Below are 27,996 nucleotides of genomic sequence, written 5' to 3'. Positions count from 1 at the left end.
AAAATAAATAATTTTTGAATCATAAATATAATATGATGTGATACAGTAAAACATAGGTATAATTATTATAAGGCAACTAAGACCGTTTGATACTCATCTGCAGATCGAGTTGAAGGATCTTTTCACTTCTTGGCTTCGTTCCATCTGTTTAGTGTCTCCTTTTCATAGTAGTTACTTTCTTCTTCTGATTTACTCAAACGATTAGCTTTTCTTTTGTTCAGAAGCATACGATTAAACAATACGAACGTTATCGTGATATCATGAACTGGAATAAAATATTAGGTAAATAATAAGTTATACTTTGTATATAAATGGTACCTACTATATCGTACATAATTTGTTACTGTTATAATTTTTTAATCATAACCTACAGGCAAGGATAAGAAAAATTAATTTAAATAAAAATACTTGTAATGGATTTATAATACAAGCACCTTATTAAAAATATTGTAAATTATATTCTATTTTTTCTAATATTTCTTATTAACCCACAGCAATATCACAATATCAGCAATATCCCACAACATCACTTGTGCTTATTGTAAACCATAATACTTTGCAGATTATACAAACACTAGATTAGATTAAAAATTAAAAATACTGACTTAAAAATCAAAGCCCTAAATATTAATGATAATAATATAAAATTATGTTTAATTAATTATAGTTGTAAAATTTCTGTAGGTTGATTGACTGGTGGGAGGAAGAAAATTAAAAGCTTTAACAGTCAAATTAGAGAATATATAACAATTTTCTAGTAAAACGTTTTTTTATAAAGTCTTTAAATAACATTCGAAATATACCTACTATAACCTGTGATGCATTTAATGGTAGAGCAATGGAAGCCCGTATCCTCTCTCGCCTCATCATTCACCATCTTCAATTAATAATTTATGTTTCGTTCATAAGTAATAAAATAAACTACAAATATTAATATTATTATATTTCAATTTTATAAAGATAGTGAAATTGATTGCAATTTTTTGTAGTTTTCCTCTTCTAAACTTGCTATTTGATATTATACAATTTAATTACAAATGAAAACAAACTACTAAAATAAAAAAAATATAAAAATAATGATTATGAAATCATAATTACCTAAACGTATACCTATATATATTTACTAAATTTAATACAAGTTATAATGTTTTAATATAAGTTACTGTAAATTTAAAACAAAAATAATAATAATAACTAGTAACGTAGTCATTTTAAATATATTAATCATTTAAATCTATAACAATGATTTTTCATGATTGTTTTATTAGATACTTATTCAAATTACTTAAGAAATTAAATTGAAATTATGTTATTAAAATAACGGTGATTATTACATTAATAATAATAAAAATATGAAGCATAATAGGTACTATTTTAAGTTACAGTATTGAAGTAGATAGGTATATATGTATATTTCTGTTGAAATTTATTAAGTTTAATGTCAAGACGTTTAAGTTCAGTTTTCTTGTAAAATAAAAAATAAAATAAAAACCTCGACGGAAATAACAACTTCAGCCTATTTCAATATTTTGAATTCGTGTATATGCCTACCATAACAATACTAACCTTACGTCATATAGGCATTCAATAATAAATCATTCAACACAGTTTTAAAAAACGTTACAAGCTTTTTTAATAATACGCTTGTTGCGGGTGTTCATTATGTTTTACACGCTCAATCTAGTCGTCACTTGCGTATATAATAATAATAATGATACCACTGATTGCAAGTTTTTAATCGCGAGTTGTGGTATGGACGTATGGTATCATTAAAAAACACACACACACACACATATCCCTGCATTATTACATGTTCGTACAAGTATATACACTATTATTTAATTGGAACGTATTTATTAGTCAGTCCATTGTTGTTTGACATGGACGCGGCCGCGATCTCCTCTCTCGCGCGCACACGTCATCGCACACTGACACAATTTATAAATTATTTTAGTATTGCAATGAGCTCGAGTCTAATGATGATGATGATGGTATGCCTTCGGCTAAATAATTTCGATTTGACGTCCGAATCAATACGACGTGTTGACAGTTTCGTCTGCCCGTGGCACATCGTAATAAAAAAATATACCATAGGTACCGCCGCCTCGGTACGTCGTTACCATAATTAATTATCATCATTATTATTATTACATTAAGTACCTATAGCCTACCTAGCCCTACTTATATGCACTATAATATTATTATCCAATATAATTTTTATGGTTATATTTTCGGGCATTTGTCGGGCGCAATAAATTTCTACGCGACTCAATATTAGAATAATCATACCTTAAATCATCATGTTTACACATCGCGAATGTGTTTTAATATCATTAAACATTTTAAAAACAAATATGTAAAAAACATAGAGGAACCTATTATTTTAAAAACTATAGGAAAAAATCCATACGTTACCTATTTTCTAGTTTAAAAATCAACTGGTGCCTATCGATTTCATAGTCCTTATAAATTCATCCAACATAAACGAAATGAACGTTTAGTAGTAAGTAGTGTTAATATTAAAATTTTATCAGAAGTAGTAGTATTAGTAGTAGTAGTAGTAGTAGGTAGTAGTTGTAGTAGTCGGAGTAGTAGTTATATTACTAATAGTAGTAATAGTATTGGTAGTAGTGGTGGTGTGGAAGAGGGAAAAAAAGGATAGAATAAGAAGACAGATGGTGGGTACGCAAAATAGTGGCCAGTGTATCTATAAATATAATGGTATGCGTCGAGATGACGGTTCGGCTGGCGGATTGTTAGTAGTCAAGTGTGTGCACGTTTTAACGTCGTCGCGTAATGTGCCTATAGTGTGCTCGTGATTGTGACGTCAGCGTGTTCCAGTATCGTTTTCTGTACTTCGTCGTATACATAATAATATAATAAATTATTAATTGCCTTCTTCAATTACTTATCGTCATTATAATTATTGTTTTTGTTTTAACGATTGCCTACCGTTGTCGTTACAATCGTTGTTGTTGTTCGTGTGCGCGTACCTATTCGTCCGCGCAGTGTACACGGAAAATAATAAAACCGGTGAGGATAATAATTTTGAAAAACATTTTTTTACGCAATATTAATAATTATAATATTTTTTTAAATAATGATTTAAAAACGTTTATGAGCTTCGTGTGTTTAAGCCATTTAAGGTGTAGGTACCGTCGTTTTATGAATGTGCATTTCAATATAGTATATAATAAAATATAATGCTTTTGTGTATGTGACGTGTATAGCAATTAGCAACATATGATTTACCTATACAAACATCGACGTTTGTTGTCCGAATTGCATTGTTATGTTATATGTATTTGTTATTTTTTTTTTATTATTATGAAATTTCAAACATTTTAATTATTTTTTGACAACTAAATATTTTGTATTGCTTTCAATTGCCACGCAATTATTAACGATCGGAAATATTCTGTACCTACGTCAAATGATGATACTTGGATATTATTTCGAATTTATGTGGAGAATAATCAATATGGTTTTAAGTTCGATCAGAATAATATTAGATGATAATAGCCAAGTACGTCACAGACTTTTTAGTCGTTTAATTGTAGCCTGCTCTATTCTTTTACACAGCGACACAACAACAGACTATTCTAAAAATATAACCAATATCAAACATTAGACTTAAAGACCTCGAAATGAGTTCATACATTAAATATTCTTATCATAATGTGACAATAATGACGTGTATTACGATCTAAACGTTTAATAAAACAGCATTTTTGATGCCCATAGTAGCTTAACCTGATCAGCAAGTGTAAGTACAAACCTGAAACCCAAATAACGATTTTGTAAACTTTCGATCATATCGATTTAAATAGAATTTAATTAGATTGGATGAATTATTCTATATTTGTTAGATAATATAAAATATTCAAATCGAATTGAAAAAACATACAAAAATTTAATTTATTCAACACCTGTATCTATAACGCACCATTCGATGCATTATTGTCTGTATGTGAATTTCGGTTAACAGAAACTTTACTGATGCCACTTATTTCTAAATAGATATTAAAATATGTTTAGAATATATTATACTAGCACTCATAAAAATACTGAGAAAAGAAAATGCGTGAGGCGAATGCAGTAACATAGTACAACTCCCTTATTCTATTTATTAAACTTAATTAACCGTTTATGTATATATCATTTGACAGTTTTGCTTTTCTAAGACATGTTTCAAACTAATTCAGGTCGTTGCCCCATGTTTTGATTATAATTGGCCTTGAGACAAAGTTTCTACTACTATTTTAAATGAGAACTCCTTACTCAGGATTCTTTATTAAATTATGTGGCTTAAATTGTACAAAATAAGTGATCTTAAATTGATATAACCATCATAAAAGTTGTAGGTACCAATATATTAGTCACACCTATCTATACAATTTTCAAATAATTCACTAACTTCTTTCAAACAGTGATAACGTAATTTAATTTAAAGTATTTTAAAATAATTCATATTTCATTGTGATACTGTAATAATAATGATTTCTCTTTGATGTAACATTCACTTATAACTGTAAACTTTTAGATTTGTTATTTTGTACAGATACCAATTTAGATACCTACCAATTTATGTATACCTACCTACTTAATTACTATTTCTAGTCATACAATTTCAAATTTGCAACATTAATACTAATTAAACAGTAATAAAATACTAATATTTATAAATTTAAATATTATAAACGATTGAAACTCGATGACTGATAATAATAGGTATACTTAAAGAAATTATTATTATTTTTGTACTATTAACTCATAATAAACTGCAATAAAAGTCAAATATCTGTACAACAAATTAAATCGAAGAGATTTATAGGTTCTATAGTAAACTCATATATTATGTATTATGAAAACAGAAAATATTATGTCGTTATTTTTGTTTGGACTATTGAAACACAATCTCCTTTAAGATGTTGACTACAAAAATTGTTTCACACAATCATAGGTAATATGTGAAATATTACTTATCTTTTATAAGGATTATAATATAAAAGGTAAGTATAATAAAATTTAAATCGTCAAAATTCAATTACAGTGAAACAGAATACATGCAATTCTTATCAACCGCAATAACATTAATTAATTGATTTTACATATTTTAAACCAACGATAGTATTATAATAAAGACACTCTAATTTAGTTTTAAGATTAATAATATCCGTGAGTTTTATATAATAGTCGGTAGTTCGGTACCATTTATGTATAAAGTAAAATTAACAAACCCTTTGAAAATCATAAAATAAAATGTGCAAATGTGCGTTTACATTTTTTATGTTTTTTAATAATGCATTATCATTGAAAAATAAATTTCTTTTAAAAGAACCTATTTTACAAAAATTTCATTTTAATTATTCAGTACAATATAAAAATTAAAAACTATTTTTTTTTTTTTTTAAATTCATATATTATGTATGAATAGGTAATATTTTATTTTATTATCATGCATTTAACACGGTTTTTTTTGTTCTATGGTAAATAATTTTAATTAAAAACCATCGTAGAAGTTATAAATATGTCTAAAGAGAGAGTAGACATCTAAGAAGAGATCTCTGTTCAATAATTAAAAATACCACGTATTCAAATATTCTAATGCTGGTATTTAAATATTTTTTTATTAAACTTATTTCCTGTTTTTAATTCTTAGAACTGAATAGCATTATTTTATGATAGGTATTTCCGAACTAATGGTCGTAATAAATATAATGATGAGTAATAAATTATCAGAAGAGTAGTTCGTAAAAATACACAATAGATGGTTTGACATTTTTATAATATCAATTATATTTATAAAGAAGAAATGCTAAAAGAAATCTTTTTAGAAAATGAATAGCATTATTATTTTTTTCTTTTAAAATCGTATTATACTATACATATGGCTGTTTCTATATGTTGATTTTATTAGGTTAACTTTAGTAACATTTGGACATATTTATAGAAAGATTACTAAATTGTTTTACTATTCTAATGCATGTAATAATATATATAGACAGCTAGTATTTAGATATCTAACAATGACGTCAGACCAATCCATTGCATACGTTTTTTTTAAATTTATTCTATAGTGATTCGTAAACATTTAAAATGCCTTCTTGTATGTTAAATATAAATCTCGTATGAATATTTCTTTTACTATAGATCAAGTTAAATAACATTAAACAGAATAACTAAAATATTATATTATACGTTTGTATGAATTTTCAAATTTATTATATAGTATTATATAATATATTTGAAGAAAAAAATTGTGTACTCGGGAAGGTTTATAACTATACTGTACCTACCATCATATTTTTAAATTCAATCACGTGGTTTGATCACAAATTGTATGGTTAATTTAAAAAGCGATATTTTTTTTAGAACATCCTTCATTTGGACGCCCATCAACTTGTCAATCGAACATTTATAATAGTCTTGCATATTGTCTTTGAACTAATTAATGAATGATCAAAGGAAATAACAGTCAGTTTCTGACGTTATTATTTTAAACCAAAAACTTTACGAGTTTTTAATGTCATTCAACATCAACATCAATAACGACTATATTATCGTTATTAAATGTTATGTTTAATGTACAATGTACATTATACTTTATATTTTATATTAAATACAATATATACCTATGTTACGCTGAATTTATGAAATCTGCAACGCTATTGCCGGCAACGTGTAATCGGCCACTATGCCACCAAATTCACAAAATCGGCAAATTTTGATTGCTAATTTCATGAAATAGGCACACTTTTTTCTGCCGATTTCATGAATTCGGTAACACATTCCAAATATGAAATAGTGATACCTATATAAATAATCAAAATTTCACGCGTGTTCATTATTGGCATTACCAAGCCATTATCTTTATTCCCTATGACGATAATACGATGCCATCATATAGGTAAGTACAAACATTTTATCTTAGTTTGTATTGCTTTGATAAAAGTATAAATATAATATGAATATATAACTAAACATATTAATATAATTTCATAACTTTTGACTTTTTTTATTTTTTTTTATGACTTTTACACATAATTTATTATTACAATATGATTTTATTATATTTCCAGTGTTTATGTACAATCATAAATATAACACATTAATTTATATTGAATTATGTGTTATCATTATTTTAAGAATGGTCTTGCCGATTTCACGCAACCGGCAGTGTTATGCATTTAAAGTTGCCGATTTCACGTTGTCGGCAACAGCGATGCAGATTTCACGAAATCGGCAATTTCATAAATTCGGCGTAACATATACATATCAATAAATCATATTGTTAAACGTTAAACTATCTAATTAAAACTGTATAATTATATGTGTGTATATTACGATACTTGCCACATTGATTGAATTCAAAAGAACTTTATACCCATACCACGTTAGCTTTAGGATTTTAATAAAATTGTTGATTTATTAGGTGCATTTCTTACCTACATTCCTTTAAAATTACTATAACATATAATTTTAAAATATAAATAGTAGCAATAATTAGCTAAGCGTAATATATATGTAATAATTTTTGGATGACTTATGCTAATTTTAGTCTTATCAACGACTTCTTTTTTTCAAATAATTATTATGTGAATTAAATTTTATATTACAGTTGTGTTTATTTTCAAAAAATACATAACAAAATAAAAATAATTTGTTTCCTTTAAAATATTTTGTGTAATCAATAGTGAATTTATACGTTGAACATTATCATTTAAACCCTGAGTGACATTTGGAAACAAAGAAACTGTTTCTTTTATATAACGATGTTTTTAGCTCATGAAATATACATATATATTTTATTAGAAATAAAAATTATTAAAAAGTTTTAAATAGCATTTTATTTTATTTTAGAAATTAGTCATTAGATGTAGATAATGGTGCTTATATTTAAAATTATAATAAGAAAAAAAATGATAATTTTTATGTTTGGAAAAGCTGTTTAGGAAGCTATAAATATAAATAATATTAATAAACTAGTTAGATTCATCGCTCTAAGCTTAGTATTAATTTATAAAGAGAGTAACATTATTTTTTAAAACAAATCTTAAAAGCAATGAAAAAATTTGTAATTAATAAGTCATTGTCTGAAAATATTTCATCCTAACTATTATTAGGTATATTAACCTGCGATCATCTATAATTAATACAATATTCAAATTTCAAATTTGTATCCAATCTTTATTTGATACTTATAAGTATAATTATATCATATTTATTTTTCAAAACAATCCTAAAAATTGTAATTACTTATGCCTGCTTGGAATCATTTTTAAAATGAGTTAATAATTTATATCAATACTACTTTTTTCAATTTATGAAGTTAACTACAACACCTGTACAATGATTATAATATACATCATATTATAAGGTACAAATAAGAGTGGCTGGGGAATTTTAGCTCCTCCCTCCTCACCAAAAAAAAAAAATGTATAACTCCATAATATAATATACTTTGGAATATTCAACCCCCTAAAATGTCAAACACTATGTTTAAGCCTATGAACGTAATAACTAATAATTATCCAGTTAGATCAACTCTATTTACTAATATCATAAAATATTTGTGTTTTGTTGATAATAATCTCCTATCACTAACTAAAATTTTAAATTTTGTTTAAAAGTTTATGACCACTAATTTTAAATTTATCGATTTTTTACATTAATTTACTATTAAATGATTATGTACTGTATTTTTGAAAAACAATTAACAATTAAAAAGCGGGTAAGTCGTGGATGTCGCTCTGCTGTACAGTAGGTTACTGTAATGGATGAGATTAAATTTGAATGCAATGATAGGTATCATTGTATACGAAAAACGATTCTGAACGGAGATGATTTGTCAGTCTAGGATATATTATATTTAAATATTGTCAAATATTCTATTTTGAAACAAATAAGTTATTTTTCAATTAAGACGCGTTTTGCATAAGGCACGGTTAATCAATTAGTGTAGTTATCATAATTCATAATACCTTATATTATCATAGATATACGAATACCTGGTTTGAGGATAAATCGTTATCATTACGAGATTTCATAAAAATTTAAAACTCAAACGCTCAAAACATTTTTCCTATAATGACGCTTCAAATTTTCTCTATAGCTATTTGAAGCAAAACTTATGGAAAACTTGGTGTTAAATTTTATAACCTTAGATATAAATACAAACAATATTATGAATTTTGAACTACAAAATAATTTACAAATATTCATGGTTTTGACGAATTTTTGTCAATATTTAAAATTCAAATACTAATAAAAATTTAATTTGAATTTCCGGTGGACATTTTTTTTTTTTGATAAAGATTGACAAATTTGTAAGGAATCTTGTATTAAATTTTCAAATCTTAGGTATAAAAGGAAAATTTTTTATGAATTTCTAGAATAAAATAATTTATGAATTTTCGTGATTTTTACGTATGTTGTCAAAATTAAAATTTGAATACATGTAAAAAAAAAATTGTGGCTATACATTTATTTTATTGTTCAACTGCTATTGTAAAAATATATTATGAGCCTTGTATTAAATTCTCAAATCTTAGAATTAAAAAGAAAAACTTTTATGAATTTCTATCTAAGATAATTTGAACATTGTCGTAATTTTTACGTATTAAGTCAATATTTGAACTTCAAATGCTAATAAAAAAAAATTGTGCTTATGTATGTTTATAATTTTTTAATTACTATAAGAATAACTTATGAGAAACTTTGTATTCAATTTTCAAGTATTTTTATATGGCCAAAAAAATTTTATCGACACTTCAAAAACAATTTCAGTTGTCAATAAATATCTCAAAAAAAGTTAAAATATTTTTAAAATTGAATCATGTAAAGAAAATGCCAATCTAAATAACTGATAAAATTTTCAAGTATCTACGACTTATACTTTTTGAATAATAACAAATATTTAAAATCGTTTCAGGATAAATCCTTATCGTTACACTATTTCATAAAAATTTTAAATTTAAACGCACTTAAATTTGACCTATAATGATGCTTCGAGTTGTCTCTATAACTACTTTAAAGGAAAACTTATGGAAAATTTAGTGTTGTATTTTTAATCCTAAAGTTATAAACAAAAAAAATTTTATGATTTTTCAGCTTCAAAATTACTTGCAAATTTTCGCATTTTTAACAGATTTCGTAAAAATTTGAACTATAAACGCTTATAAAAAAAAATTGTGCCTATGTATTCTTATAATTTTTTAATCACTATAAGAATAACCTATGAGGAACTTTGTATTAAACTTTCAAGTATTTTTATAGGGCCAAAAAGTTTTTATCGACACTTCAAAAAAAAATTTTCAGACAAATTGAAAATTTCAGTCATCAATAAATATCTCAAAAAAAATCAGAATATTTTGAAAATTAAATCATGTAAAGAAAATGCCATTCTAAATAACTGATAAAATTTTCAAGTATCTACGACTTATACTTTTTGAATAATAACAAATATTTAAAATCGTTTCAGGATAAATCGTTATCTATTTCGTAAAAAATTAAAATTCAAACGCACTTAAAATTATTCCTGTAATGATGCTTCGAGTTTTCTCTATAGCTACTTGAAGGAAAACATATGAAAAACTTAGTGTTGTATTTTTAATCCTTAGTTATAAACGCAAAAAGTTTTATGATTTTTTAACTTCAAAATTACTTGCCAATTTTCGCGTTTTCGACAGATTTCGTAAAATTTTGAACTATAAACGCTTATTAAAAAAAATCATGACTTACGATTTTTAATTTTTTTTAGCTACAATAATAACAACTCATAAGGAACCTTGTATTAAATTTTCAAGTTTTTTTGGTCGTCCAATTTGAAAATTGCCGTAATTTTTACGTATTAAGTCAATATTTGAACTTCAAATGCTAATAAAAAAAAATCGTGCCTATGTATTCTTATAATTTTTTAATCACTATAAGAATAACTTATGAGGAACTTTGTATTAAATTTTCAAGTATTTTGATAGGGCCAAAAAATTTTTATCGACACTTCAAAAAAAAATTTTCAGGCAAATTGAAAATTTCAGTCGTCTATAAATATCTCAAAAAAAATCAAAATATTTTACAAAATTAAATCATGTAAAGAAAATGCCAATCTAAATAACTGATAAAATTTTCAAGTATATACGACTTATACTTTTTGAATACTAACAAATATTTAAAATCGTTTCAGGATAAATCATTATCGGGACGCTATTTCGTAAAAATTTAAAATTCAAACGCACCTCAAATTTTTCCTATAATGACGCTTCGAGATTTCTCTATAGCTACTCGAAGGAAAACTTAGTGTTGTATACTTAATCCTTAGTTATAAACGCAAAATTCTTTATGATTTTTCAACTTCAAAATTACTTGCAAATTTTCGCGTTTTTAATAGATTTCGTAAAATTTTGAACTATAAACGCTTATTAAAAAAAATTGTGAGTTACAATTTTTAATTTTTTTTTATCTACAATAAGAACAACTCATAAGGAACCTTCTATTAAATTTTCAAGTTTTTTTGGTCATCCAACATTTTTTTACCGACACTTCAAAAAAAATTCTCAAAAAAGTCGAAAATTTCAGTGGTCTATAAATAACTCAAAAAAAGTCAAACATTTTTGAAAATTAAACTGTATATAGATAGCACTACCATAAACATTTGGTTAAAATTTCAAGTTGTTACAGTGATTAGTTTTTGAATTACAACCATATAAAAAAATCGATTTGGTCGAAAACTGATTTTGCGTAAAAATTCCCGTTTTTCTGTCATTTTTTTTTTTGTTTTTCTCAATTTTTTTGAAAAATGTTGGAAAATTTTTACTTTTGACCTCTATAATGCACCAAGGATCTTCACTTTTACATAGGAAACCACCCCCAAAGTTTGAAATCGAAGTATTATTTTGACTAGTTATGCTGTACACAGACACTAAAACAAAAAAAAACAAAAAACACATCATTGTAAAATCAATACATTCTTCACTTCGTTCAGAATCTAAAATATGAATTGTCGATTAATTTATTTTAAGATTATAGTACGTAGTAATTAAGACGTTTAGGTCATTTCGTTTAAATTGAGATGAGTCCCTTGAAACCCTTTCAAATTGTGTTTATAAGCACACATTATTTTTAAATAAAAAGTAGCTTATAATTACAGAGTGGTCATATATAGGTAACAATTCTAATATACCTAAATGAATTGAATATAAATCAATCAAACATTCACAAACCAAACGTACGTATCATAAAAATTGTGCCTAAGTGTTATAAAATAAACTAATGACAAATGCAAGACGGTGGGGGTAATTTTTAAAAATGCCATTCACGATAGATACCGATTTGCCTTTGTCCAAATAATGATTGTCAAAACTTATGAGTTATGACATAATTATGTATATATACCTAAATCATTCATGTTTCTTCAGAATTGTTTATGTATTTAAACATTATGAAGCTAATAATATAATAATGGATACAGGCATATAGCTTACAAGGTATATTTTAATAATATTATAGACCTGGTAGAATTAATTTGTCATAACTATAAATACCTACCGGGATTTATAGGTATGTGTATACAAACTATTTATTAGAATATACAAATATTCTAATAAATAGTTTTTTTTTTTTTTTTTAACCTAGATTTGCTAATAATTTTAACCATGCATATTTTGCCATTTTTTATGTTATATGCGTATTTATAGGTTAGGTTAGGTTCACCTGAAAGAAATGACAGGAAATTTGATAATCTTGTCTCAATCTTATCGTTATAAATATAAATAAAATATTTTACATATATAAATGCATAATTCAATTGATCTACTGGGTTCTAACGAATTACAAGATCTAGTCATTACCTACTAATTTGATATAAATTACCTAATATGTGACTTGGTATAATAGGACACTATGTCCTATTTAATTAATGTTTGTATTTACTCATATAAACAGTGTTGTAAATTATTTGAGTAAATAAATTTAAATACTTTTATAGCATATAGAATACTTTTTGAATACTTATATAGTATTTAGAATACTTTTTGGTTTAAGTATTTGGAAAGTATTTTAAATGCTGTCTTGGACGTATTTGTATTTGAAAATCGAATACTTATATACAAATACCTTTTAAAATTCTAATAAAAATTATTCTCCAATTGTCAGATATATATTTTTTTAATTTTTATAGTATTTTATTTATAATATTTTTTCATTCATTAATGTTACGAACCCTAGTTTCCTATTTCCGATGGGGCGATTGTAAACTCTCCCGATTTTAATGGCATGTAAACTCTCCCGATGGTAAACTCTCCCGGGTTTAGTCTAATACTACCTGACGGGAACACGTAAACTCTCCCTGGTCTAGTTCAGTACCTACTACTAAGCTAGCTGGGGAGCGTGGGGTATTATTCGTTTTACACCGTTAGAATTGGTTGAGCCATTATAGTCGATATCGTTTTAAATATTTAAATTAAAAATACTCTAACGTTAATTAAATGTTTAAATGACAAATACAGGTTAACACAAGATAAATACAGTAATACACTTCATAATAAAAATTATAATCACAATCTCTGCAGTGTAGCCAATTCAAAGAGTAGCAATAACATTTAAAATAACTCGGGAGAATTTGCACATTTCTTTCAGGTAAACGTAATATTTACCCGGGAGAGTTTACCATCGGGAGAGTTTACTAGTTTTAAAAATCGGGAGACTTTACCATAAAATCGGGAGAGTTTACCACCGCCCTTCCGATGTCTGGTTCGTTTGTGAATATGATTATTACAAAATTTTAATATTTCATTACGAAGTGTTTACTTAATAATTAAAGCATTGCTATAATATAACAAGTTTTATTTATTTAAATTTTTCAGTGTACCTACATTTAAGAAAATGGTACAAATATTAATTCTAATAGTATATAATTGAATATAATATGACGACTTTAAATTAGTAGTTATGATTTGATTTCGGGGGAAAAAAATTGTCGACCGTCCAACAACGAAATAAAATAACTATACTTCACATACGGTTGTGGAAAAAAAAATTAAAATCACGGTCGTCTGGTCGGCCGGCCGATGTATAATATGTATACATTATAGCCTATAGGTATATGCAATACGCATATTATATGTATTATACGGGAAAAATGATTTTGTTTAAAAATAAAATACATAGTTTGCTGCAGTGTCTAATGTATATAATATAATATTATGTATACTTGATTCAATTATTTTCACTAATAGTAATATTTTTGTGTACGATTTTTTTTTCCCCGCAGATATGGTTGACGTGTTAAACTGTACGCGTTGAAAGCGGTTCATTAAGACGGCTGTGCGGCACAGTTGGTATATCTAAAATTAAATACGAATCTGACCCGTCTCCGTAATATACGCGCGCGAACTGTAAAAAACCATCGCGAACCACTACTAAAGAGCGCAAGAAAAACACATGCCACACGCCGCACGAGCGTACATCTTTTTTATATTTTCCTCTCCCGCCCCGCCGCCGTCCGCCCGCCCGCGTTCTATTTTATAACCCGCCTTTGGTTTGACGACTTTGCCGCCGCGCAACCACCATGGACAGACGGCCGGACACCGACTGCTGTTGAACCCGCCTGTTTGGACGACCATGAAACGTCTGAAACCACTGATGACCGCACATTTCATGGACACGACACACCGCTGCACTTCGCTCGCCGTCGCGTCAACATTCAACGTCGCCCAACCGTCTGCCAGCAGGTAAGCTCCAGTCGGCATCGAAAGGTCTCGACGAGTAGGTCCGATCACCAACCGTACCTAAGGTGGTGCCTGTAATTCGTCCGATGTCGATGAACTACGACGATTTTATTGTATAGTAATTAACCTAACCGCAGTGGTATAGATGAATTGGGTAGACGATGAGCTCGATCAAACGGTTTTCAAAACTACCGCAAAAGAGCAAAATTATTTGACAATTTGACATCCATATCATCAAAGTCACGCACTGAGCACTGACGCGAGACACGGTGCGTGGGGTTAGCCGGGTCGCGTGAAATATGACGCGTGCGTACAACCTGCAATTGTTTAGAGTTTTTTAATTTTTTAAATAATGTAATTATATGATTTTTTGATTATTTAACTCATATAGGAATCATCGGATGCAATCAATATTAGGTATAATAGACAGTTGAGATAAGATGGGCCACTAAGAATATGGCCCTTACGGCTCAAAGCGAGTAATGTTATTAGTGAAGTAATTATGACGATGTCTGATATACTTAAAAGTGTTATAACGTTTTCCCCCCTCAAATGATTTTTGTTTTAATACTATTCAAATTAATGAATCAAAAAAACATAAACTATAATTTTCCTTGCATGATGAAATTTGATTTTTTTTTTACTGTAGTAGTAGTATATTATGTTGGGTCAATATGTTTAATAATTTAAAACAATATATTTTCTCGTAAGTTGTACCCAAACAATTCCAAAATATTTAAAATACATACAGTTTTTTATAAATGTTTGAAGTTGAAATGTTGACAAAATTGGATATTTAAGCGAATAATAATGATTTTAGTTGTTTTTTTATAATTCAATAGAAACACGATGCAATATGTCAAAGTTTCTAACGAAAGTAAAGATTTGTCCTATGTGTGTTGTAATAAAATGTATCATTTAAATTAATATGCTATGACCGAGGAAGTAGAATAATAAATCGTAGATGCTACCCAAAGTCTTGGGTATGACTGCGGTTATAGATACTGCGTATATCCATTGATAAATGATAAAGAATCAACAAAATATATACTTCAAGGATGATACGCACACACTCGAAAGTTGCGATTATTGTAGTGTCCATCTATTACAACGCGTGACAAAGCAAAATCACGTTTATGTTTAGTTTTGTAAATTCATTTTTTGTTGTCCCAATTATTTTGAAAATACTTGGAACGGTTTAATTCTTACCTACCGTTGTAATACCAACCAAATCACCAAATCAAATTATCTTCCAGAAATCACACACATGCAGAGTTGAAGATTGAAGCATTATACTGCTCCAAAATACGACAAAAGAAACAAAAATTATCGACTTTACCTTATCATTGAGCAGATTATCATGGATGTGCTAAATTTTAATTTAATGACGAATCATTGCTGACGAAAAACAATTCTAATCAGAGACGCTCCGTTAGTCTATATTTTTAAGGATATTTTATGATAATATTATATATTTTTACAACTATATAAGTATTATAGTTAATTGTAAGTAAAACTAATTTTTGCAACAAAATTAAACAAATCACATAGGCATATCATAAATTAGTAATTATTATAAAAATATATAATATTATATTACAAGCTGTTATTGTCGATATTGACATTTCGCGAACTAGTGTGAATAGAAATAGGTTTATGGTATGTATAAAAATAAGAGTTTAAAATTAATTTAAATATTTTGTAAATTTTTAATTATGCCTATACGTACTGATGAAAAGTTTCCAAGTTCCTGAGAAGTGTGAACAATATAATGGACTTACAAGTTATAACAAAATAATATTATATCAAAATTTGAACTTCAAACACTCATAGAAAATTATGCGAACCTAAGATTTAATATACCTATATACCTAATAATATAGTTTAATCGTTATACGATCATCGTATGGCTCTTTGTATTAATCTAAATATTTGACATTTCGCATTAATCTTTATGAATCTTTATGTACCTCTATATGCGTTATAACTTATGTCACATTACTATAAATTTAACAAATAATTGAGCTTTCACAATGTTTATCACATCTACAATTTTTATATTACGTGTTTTTTTTTTCGTGTTACAGCTTCAACTTCTAAGGTTATTAGCTTACAAAAATAAATATGTTTTATGTAACAAAAAAGTGTACATAGTGGAGTGTCTAAAAAGAGTTAAACAAATTAAATGTTTTTAGAAAGGAAATCATTTTGGATGTCAGCACAATATTTATTTTCTCATCCAGACCCACGCACAACAAGATAAAACGCTTTTATATGAAATAGTTTTTCATGATTTTTGAGTAATCTTAAAATAAAATCCACCGGTTATAAAAATGATAGACGATAATATTTTTAAGGGTATGACATATCAATTTTATATTTCACTATTATTTGGCTTTATATTTAACTTCATTAATACAATTTAAAAACATTTTTAATTTAATTGAAAACCTATTAAATTATGTTGAGCAATATTTAGTCAAATTTATGTTATACCTTCAAAAATATTATTCTCTATAATTCGTGTAGTAAAGTTCTAAGATAACAAAAAAAAAAAAAAAATGATTTACTGTAAATTCGTTCATGAATTGATGCGCGTGGATCAGAGGTTAAAAGAGAGAAAGAGAACGAATAATAATGCACTGAGTACTGACATGCTCTTACTTCTACAGGTTGTTTTTTTGTGGATTCAGAGCTTCGTATAGGTTATTCGGAATTTGTAGGTTTATAGTTTCGTATGGTTTCGTAGTCTCGGTAATTATGAATAAATATATTACAGACTGTTTAAATAATAACGTTTAATGGAAGTCTTTAACTATTAAAAAATAGAATTAATGATAGTTTTATCCGAATAATAGTATGAATTTAAAAAAAAAAACATTTTTTTTTTTCACAGAAGTTTACATAAGAACTAACACTAGTTTTCTAGTATTCTAAGTTTCTTATAAAATCTTTCCTTAAGGGTGTACTTGGAACAATATAAGCAATGCAAAAATTAACAATCTTATGAAAAATTATGAATTAAACAAAAACAATATGCAACAAAGTTAATAAAATTACATGTAAAATAATATTAATTAACCACAAGAAACCCTATCGAAATCATTCCAATTAGTGGAGAATTATTTTCAAGATTAGTATAATTTACTGATAGGCAAACCTGGCGAAACCAGGAACATAAAAAATGTCTAAAAAACAGGACACTTCTTAATAGTTTCAATTAGACCATTAATAAAACGACAACTGTATATTAAGGATATTACAGTTGGATATTACGGCATTCGAAAAACAATATTAAACTAAAAAAAATTTTTGATGTGACAATATAGTAGTGGGGTGGGTATGGGCAATATTGAAATGATAACTTGCAAAATTCAGAAAACGGTTTTGGGTTATATAGAAATATTGGCCGATTTTGATTAACATTTGGTGTTTGTTCATGTTTTTACCTAGTTATCGTTTTAATTAAGTATAACAAAAAATTAAAACTCCCCGATATAAGCCAGTGTAATATTGGTATAAATTATTTGATAGACTATATTTTTACATTGGATAGAGAAGTGTTCATACAATATAAGCTGACTTTGAAATGGGAATAATAGTGTAAATATTCAATAAAAAAAAAGATCCTCTTGATGAGCTTATTATGAGATTATTATTGGATAACAATAATTTGGTATTACAGTGGTGCACATTTATAAAGCTAAGCGAGATGACTGATGAGTGACCAACAACTGATCTCTGTATCCTGTCCGGTAATTTATTTAGATTTCCACATTTAAGTATTGACTAGAAAAATTATTTTGATCGTATATGGAATTATCGCTAACTATTTAAAATACATTTAGAAACCAGGAAACTAGTGCACTCGTGGAGTAGGCTTTCGTCGCTTGTTTGAATTTAAAAATAAAATTGTATAGGTACTACGTCAAAATAAGATCTCACCAACTAGAAAACGAAATATTTTATTTAGCCATTTAGGTTTATCACATCACTGTTATAGCTCTAAATAATTTAAATTTAAATGTGTTCTTACTAATTAAATGTTTGAAATGTGCATATAGGTACATGAAGAATGTAACTATACTAACTACCTAGGCACTTCCCAACATTCAGAAAATGAGGCCCAAAAAGTAAGGCCTCGCCGAGTCAGGGAATCGTATTTTAACTGTTTCTACTGAATAAAAAACAATTTTTTTTAAGTTTAATGTTTGACTTTAAAAAAACGTATCTATACTAAAATTATTCCGTATTGTTAGTTTGTTCATATCTAATGTAGTATAGGTTGTAGGTATAATATAGCTAGGTCTTACATATTTTTCCATTTGTCTTCAAAAATTCGTTTATAAGAGGAGCAGTAGGTACCTACTATAATTCCAAATCGTACGGAATCATTATATTTGATATTTTATTATTTACAGCACGGGGAATAGTTTCTTATCGATTTAGATTTAAATGTAATAGTCTCTGCCATAATTCAATTTTTTGTTATATAAGTGTTATTCTTGTTATTTATTTTACATTATTCTTATTTTAGGCACCTGTTATTATAACGATTTTCGGACTTGTATTATACCTTCACTCTATATTCTATTCAAGCAAATGAAATAAATATCTATTAACTTTATTCATATACATCAAAACTGTCTTTTTAAGAGAATGGCCACGAATAATTCCGTAGGTGACATTAGGAATAATAAATTCTGGTATGCGTGCGAGCATGTAACATATATTTTATTATAATTTTGAAACATTGGTAAAATTGTATTGCAGAAATATACATAAATGTCTGAACAAAAATACTAACTCCAATTGGCTATTTTAATTTGAATGCAATTTCAAATATTTTTTACCATCAAAAGATCACTAATTAAATAACTAGCCTATAGAATTGCTTTTTTTTCACGTAACATTATGATTATTTGATTCAATGTGACTGTAGAAGAAAAATACTGCCTGGCTATTGCGATTCAATTCTCCAAAATATTATTTATGTTTTGCACACTATACTGAATACAAACGGCGTTGGTTTTTCAGAACACTTTCACTAATTTGACGCTAAGGCAAATGTGCTGCCTATACAACATAGTTTACGGCGTTAGGATTTTCGTCTGTGAAATACATATTAAAATTCAGCTGACACATCTAACAAAAATAAATGACGGATGTATATGATTACTATGTTACCTATATTAAAAACTCGAGGCGTTTTGAACAGAAAAATAATAAGAAATACTCGTATAACCTATCTCCGCAATGCACGGCGTTTTAGTTTGCATAAATTAATTTATTATTATTATAATAACGAATAGGTACTCTCATGTAGCCTATCTTCTCAACTTCCGGCGTTTTAGCTTGTACACAACAATATTATTAAATTAATATTACTCAGTATTTTGTCAATTCATTGTAACTTTTAATTTTAAAAAAATATTATAATTTTAGCATGGTAAAATAATCAAAATATAAGCATAAAATATGTACTTATTTTTATCAAAATATGTAATCAAAAAGTTAAAAATGTGTAACAACATATTGTGGTCGTCCAAAAATTTGCAAAATTATTCACCCTATTAAAATTGTAATTTCGAACAAATTTAAAATAATTGAACAATTTTTTTGAACAGAATAACAAATTATATTTTTAACGATTGATCAATCAAGTCCATTTTAATAGTTACGTTTCTAGAAAATTTTAAAATGTACACAAATTAACATAAAGTAATTAACGTATTTAATGTATATTAAAAAAGTAAAATGTCGGTTATTAATAAAGCATATAGAAATCTCTCATATTATTATTAAAAATAATGATAAACTCCAAAAATTGAAGTTATAAGTATGGCGCAAATTACATATTCCAATTCGTTTCCTGTCACGACGCAAATTACCAAAAATTAATTTTTGAATTTGACACAAAATACATGTTATATTTTGGAGAAAATTACATACGCACTTAAAAAGTTAAAAGTGTCTTTTGGTGGCGCAAAGTAGGCATCTCCCATCTCCCAGACAAACAAATCCAACTTAACAATACAAATTCCACCTGAACTAGAGTTTAGGCATAATATTGTACTGGAGCGTTACCTAAGGGCTAAGAAGGCTCACATATAGGTAAGTACGTAGATAGCATTTAGTTGATTTAGAATACATTTGATCGCCGTCAAAAATTACCAATGTTTTTATTTTAAGCTATCATTACGGTAATGGCATTATCTATTACACTTATCGACGGCGTACCTATATAATAACGACATATCGACGCGTGAATGTCATTTAGAACAATCAGGTGACGTTTCAACATATCATTTGTCACAAGGCTCTCTTTGATGTTCACCGACAACTATCTCCAACCCACAACAAAAGTCACACGGCGTCCACGCCAAAATATTGAAGTCACGCAACCTAGCCACACGCCAGTGCGGTCGTACAATCAACACATGCAGCACTATACTCTATATCAGAGCATACTTTGAAATGATATTGAGACACGGACAATAAATACTGCAGCCTATCTTTCTATAGTTTTTAGTTTACCCAATTAATTTCAACCATAAGTTGAATCATACAATTATTTCTATGATAAACACAATTATAATTTTTGCTTTCGAATATTATTAGTTTTACTCATTTTTCAATACTTTGCGGTTATTTTTATACTGATTGGTAATTTAAATACACAAGTGTACATCCCGAATAGTGAATTAATGAAAATTCGATGTTCAATTTAAGTAGAAAAGCATATTATTACTAAGTAGACCCTGCGTTATTTGTTTCAGAACAAAATCAAAACCACAAAGTCAACTGATGGGACACTTGTTAAGGGCAATAGTCTACCCATCGAAGCTCTATTTTAGTACTGGATTAAATTATATGGTCATCCATCATTTTACCGGAAAAAAAATAAGGTGAAAGCATACATTGCGCATTGTGTGTGTTTTTCGTTCAAGCAAAATGTTGCTCTTTATAGACAAATAAATTGATTTTAGACGTTTTAGTAATAGTATTATCACATAATATGTAAATTGTATATACAATTTTTTTAAGTATTTTAACAACAGAAATATTAATCAAAAGTATGAAAATCGCATATTTACTTTAGTTACAATTATATTAAAAAAATTTACAATACATAAAACTGCGAATCAATCGTATAATAATCGTAATCAGTAGAACGCTTTTAATAAAAATTGTATTATTTCATAAATACAAAAAATTATATTATATAATATATATATTTGTACCTACATTTACCATACAAGTTTTCAGATAGGTACATTTTAAATCTGAATTGGCTTTTAAAAAAAAATTATTCTAAGCTAATAATAAAACCTCTTTGATTCATCAATAAACATACGCGAACGCAATCGAGTAATATGTTAGCCAAAAGTGACAAACCTACGCATACCAAATTTTAGGATAATATACCTAGGTTTAAAAAATGATTTTAAAACCCACAGACATCAACTAAAATAGGTTTTTAATCTTGAACAAAAAATTATTTTTAATCCGTTAATTTAAAATAATTTATATTGATCGTTAAATAAAATTCGTATGATAATGATTCGTAATAATGAACATAGTCGATAAACTGCGTGTATAGTTTTTTTGTAACTAAAAATTAAAATGTATAAATAATTTCAATCTTTACAATAATATGTACAGATGGTCTAGTAAAATATGTTCTATATAGCTGTTCAAATGCATTACGTACACTAATAATATAAAACGTATATAATATACTTGTTAAATATTGTAAAAAAGTATTTAAGTGCTTGAATTCATAGTTATTTAAATATATAAATACATTTCAAAAAATAGGTAGGTATTTAAATTATTTTTTAATACTTAAAAAATAATTGTACGTTTACTATAATTTTAGGACTTGTCTTGATTTAGTTCTAGTTATTTTTTTTATTTTTTTTTATGGGTAATTGCACAAGGATAAAAATTATAGAGATCTCAAAATTTTTCTTTACTATGCGCGTGCCATACTCCAACAACACTCCAATAAATATTCGTATTTTTGTTGTGTATCTAATAATAATTTTTTACCTATAGCTATTGACTTTTGCATTATGTGCCGAGTTCCACGAACAATTACTAAATATTTATTGGATGGATAGTGAGCTAATGCTCTCTTAAATATGATTTAGTGGCCCATGGTTGATCCATTAAATTTTATGAAACCATTAAATTAATTAGTTTTTCATGGAGTCCAGCCAGAGGTGGATTAATTTTTTTTTATGGCTATTGGCACTAAAAATTGCAACCCCTATAATAGGCAAACAAATTATTATACCCCTCCCAAATTCTCTAAGTATTAAATATAATAAACAATAATTGAACCTAGCACCTAGGTCTATTTGAATTTTTAGACTTTTCTCATTCTTAATTACTTAGCCTGCTTTGGAAAAATTGTTATGGATGTCTATTAAATTTTAATGAAAACCTATTGTGATAATTTTTTTGAATCATGAACCATCATTATTAAAACAAAACTAAAACCATTTTTTAGAATACTAAGTAAAACATTGCAATTTACAACATTTTTAGTAATACTTTCTTTTTATAATAATAGTCGTACAAAAGAAATGATATAATAAATGTTTTTGTATGAAAATTCCCAACATAACTTTTTAATTTAAGAAGTTTTAGTCTTGATTTTAAACATTTTCTTTATACTTAACTACTTTCTAGTTGATTTTAAACCAATACACTGACATGCCTCATACCTCACAATCTCTCTAACACACAGAACTGTCCGGTCATTTTTCCAATAAAAAATAATATAATTATAATAATAGATTCGAGTTTTTGATTGTTTTTATAATTGTTGTCTTTCGAACAAGACAGTTCATAATAATAACATCAATACTGCTAGGATTGTCGAATTTATAATATAGTGTGGCCGTGTTGCTATTAATTTTTCTCTGAAATCACAACTATGTCGATCGTCGATAAGAATATAAAATATTATAACAATATTGTTGCTTGATATATCATAACGCGTAGTCGACCACTTGCGTATTTTTAAATGTACCGTCGCGCTGACTTTACCAGCGAAGCTCAACGCGTTAAATTTAGTATTATGAAAAACTGTTTTCTGTAAAATTGCGTGTACGACTTGTGGATTATTTTCACGAAATTATTATGACTATAAAATTTATTATAATTAGGGAACGGATTTAAATGCTCTAAAAAACAAGAAAAATGCCTTAAAAAATACGATTTAATGCCTTAAAAAAATACTTTAACATCAAAAAATGCACTAAAAAAATGCCCTAAAAAACTTTAAAAATGGGTTAATATTCAATAAAAACAAAATGTTGTATTTAAAGCTTATAAAAAAACACATTATTATGAAAAATCTAAATATTTAAATACAATACAACCTTAATTAACTAACTTTAAATCTTATCTCTTATCTTTACCTTGATGAGGGTAATAATCTGTTGTAACTTGTATGTATATTATATTTTGTGTCTACACGTGTCAACAATAATTTCGTAATTTCGTAATTTCGTAACATAATACATATTTAGGTATTTTAATTTTTTTTTTTAGAATGAATGTGGAAAAAATGTTTAAAAAATGACTTAAAAACCACAAAATGCACTAAAAATTTCAAAAAATGCTCTAAAAATGCAAAATAAAAGTTACATTTTTTAATTCTTTGATGTATGAAATGAACTTTTTGCTTGGAAACCAATGTTTTCGGACATTCAGAAAAAAATGCAATTTGCATTCAAATCCGTTCCCTAATTATAATGAATCAAAATATTCAATAGATATTACCTATACCATATACATTAAAAAAATATACACAATAAAAACAATTATACAACTATTTTTCGCAAATCTTCATATATATATATATAATATATAAAGGAATTTGTTCTCTGGAGGGATCACCGTAGAGCCCAAACTACAAGGCAGATCTGCTTGAAATTTTCAAGATTGGAAGATGGATTAATATTATAATTTCTCCATGCTTTAAGAAAGGATTTTTGGAAATTCACCCCTAAAGGTAAAATTAAGTGATTGTAAGTATACGACAGTAGCGCCATCTATCAAGCAATATCTAATATTATTAATATTATATTTATTTATTTATATTATAATCTGATTATTGATTAGTGGTTGTCATTGGAAATATAATATGGGCATAAGATATTATTTATTATTTAGTTATTTTTTTCACTTTAATTTATAAAAAATGTCATCTATTGAAGAAATTACTGTGAATGGAATGTTGACAGCTCAAATAGTTGTAAGTACTAATTATTGGTGATGGTGCCTGCCTTTTCCGTTCAGCTTCCTTTCATTTATATAAGACTCAAGAAAGATGCCAGGAGATCCGAAATACAATTGTTGCGTGTGTCTCTGATAATTGGAATACCTTTGTTGGCTTTGTTAATATGTCTTACAATTCATATGGTGACAACTTTTCCATTTCTGAGGATTATGTTAATGATATGGAAAATCTTACTGTCTACGGTGGTTACTGCGAATTGTTTGCAGCTGGCAATATTTTCCCATATGTATTTGAAATTTATTACAATAATAATCTTTATGCTAAATTTTGTGTAGATACATTCCCAGTAAAAAGATAGTGTCTAACCGGAAATATTAATAGTGGGCATGTTGATGTTTATTTATCTCTATTTCTAATATTCCTAATTTTACAGAAAATTAAAATTTTACTTCAGAGAGCAATTTGTCTATTTGTAATAATGTCAGTGTCACAATCAATTTAATTAATACAAGTTAGAAGCGTGGCCTTGTTAAATGTACAGATATACCTCAAAGCAACCAAGTCAAGGAAGCTAAAAAAAAAAAGACGCGATGACAAAAAGGTGGTGATTAAGGTGCCTCCATACAGTCCATACCACTGGATTCAAAGGAACATTTTATAGGCAACTTCTTATACATTCGGTAATCAGCCTTGTCGTTGTATTAGTCGTAAATGATTATTAGTAGTAATAACCCGCATAGTACAATATTTCACTTACCACTCTCCACCCAATCGAACCGTAATTAGACGTCGATCGCGCACTATCTTCTTGGATAAGTCCCGTTTATTATTTGTAATAAAATAATATTTTATCACAAACATTTTAACACACCTTTTCTGTGTGAATAATTAAAATAAAATCATGCACTAATCATTTGGAAACGTCTCGTATGTTGGTGTCTTTATTATATTATTAACTAACATCATATGGACTATTGGTATCTTTTGTAAAATGACAAGTAGACAAAAGAGCTATAGAGCATATACTCTGTTTGCCGAGAGAACAGGACCGTTTCACACCATACGACTGACAGTGGCGGCAGAAACAGTTACGAGTTGTATTGGGTTTCTAATTGAATTTATAAATCCTCTATGTTTGTTTCTTTTTGATGGTGGAATTTTTGATTTTGCAGCATATCTTGGACTCATTTTAAAACAATAATTAAATAATGTCGTCTAATAAAAACTAAACTTGACAGGATGTTTGTCGACTGTCGAATGATAATGCTAACATTCAATAGCAGAGGATAATAATATAGAAAAACAATTTTTATACCTATCATACTTATATATCTAAGAAACATTAAGATATAATTGAATCTAAATATATGCATTTACTATTCCGTATTATTTTCAAATTACAAAATCGATGCGGTATCTGATATTTTCTAGGAACGCAACGGCGCGACACGGCGGTAATTTATATTTTGATACATATACGTAGAGATACGGGCAATATTGCACGCACTCGCACACACATGTCAGATATTAATTTTGTGATACCGAAAAAATTCTGTTTTTTTCACGCAAACAGACAATTCTAAATCCAATAATACGTCGAAACGACTACCTCAATTTGCATCCTGACAAAATATTCATATATTCCAAAACATGTACGAGGGATCGATCGAGGCACATTTTTATAATTTTATTTAGTTGATTAAGTATTGAAATTTGAAATTTTTCAACATTTCGAAAATTTCAACAGCATTTATTGCAATCTAAATTACAAAAATTTTAAATGTGGCCAGATCGATCTCTTCTACATATTATTGAGAATCCGAATATTTTTTCAAAATGAAAATTGTGATAAATGTTGATACATATCGTTGGAATTAGAAACAGTAGTTTTTCACAAAGAAAATGCTCGTTTATGAGGCCCCTTAACGCAGATTATTAAGATTTATTATGACTATAAAATGTATTATAATGAGTCGAAATATTCAATAGATATTACCTATACCATATACATTAAAATAATATACACAATTTTCCGCACGGATTCCTGTTGGTAAGAGAGGAGTCTCCCATTTGTTAAACCTGTGGAACTATGTTAAACGTCAAATACATAAATGCCTACTGTTTATTGTACAACTAAGGACGAGTTGAGCACAATACAGCGTGCAGTATATACCATACAACCTTGACTCCGCACTCGGTCCCAATCCTAAAAATAATTTAGATTTATTGAATTATTTAAAACACTAAACTGTATAATCACATATAAAAAAAAATGTACATCCCATTTCATTTATAACCCATCTTTGTAAATATCGTCGTAAACAATTATTCATACATATTTTTTAACTTACTGTAACTAATGGCCTTTGCTGTCAATGTTTTTTCGGGATCAATAAAAAAAAAAAAAATATTTTATACAACCATTTTTCGCAAATATACATATAAAGTAATTAATTTTACACTTTTTTTCACGTAGGTATTGTGTATTTTAATAATGCACTACAGAATTTTTCACTCAAGGCAGCTGCCTACACTCTCTAATAGGGAATTTACCTCTAATAAATATTGCCCGGCATTTGTATAACAAATACCTCTAGTTGCATTAACAATTTTAGGTTACAAATCACAGCAACTGCATTTCACCAGTTATAAATTTATAATCAAATATAATTCTATGGCAAACAATATTAAACATAACTATTTCTAAGGTAAAAGTTAAATCCCATACTATAAGTATGATGTCGCTTCTCGACGTAACTCAAATATATGATAACAATTTACAACTTACTAGTTAATATTTATTTAATAATTTAAGAAACATAACTACTTACAACATCGTCGTTCTTCTTCTTGATGCTGTTGATATAAATGCCATGATGCTAAATGGCATTAAAATCTTTCTAAATATAATATTTTAACTTTTAACTATTTTAAGTACAAAATATAAAATATAACTATTTTGTAATGTATTTGTAATATACTAAGAAATTGAATTGAAATACAAGAAAAGTA

The 27,996-nt window shown here is 27.2% G+C and overlaps 2 long non-coding RNA genes across 2 annotated transcripts; one reads left to right on the top strand and one right to left on the bottom strand.

Annotated features, from left to right (window-relative positions):
• Window positions 1–8: 8 nt before the first annotated feature.
• Window positions 9–27,988, bottom strand: LOC149060777 (uncharacterized). The gene is made up of 2 exons (XR_016189380.1): window positions 27,816–27,988; window positions 9–265 (listed from the first exon to the last, which is right to left on the bottom strand). It is a non-coding gene; the product is annotated as an uncharacterized LOC149060777 (long non-coding RNA).
• LOC149060778 (uncharacterized) lies at window positions 14,486–16,285 on the top strand. Its single transcript, XR_016189379.1, has 2 exons — window positions 14,486–14,729; window positions 15,983–16,285. It is a non-coding gene; the product is annotated as an uncharacterized LOC149060778 (long non-coding RNA).
• Window positions 27,989–27,996: the final 8 nt, after the last annotated feature.

This window comes from Diuraphis noxia, unplaced genomic scaffold (genome assembly GCF_037042655.1).
Source record: "Diuraphis noxia isolate RWA-SAM2 unplaced genomic scaffold, SU_Dnox_SAM2 contig0001, whole genome shotgun sequence".
Lineage (NCBI taxonomy): Eukaryota > Metazoa > Arthropoda > Insecta > Hemiptera > Aphididae > Diuraphis > Diuraphis noxia.
Note: the sequence above shows the minus strand (reverse complement) of the source record. Positions and strands in the feature narration are given on the sequence as shown.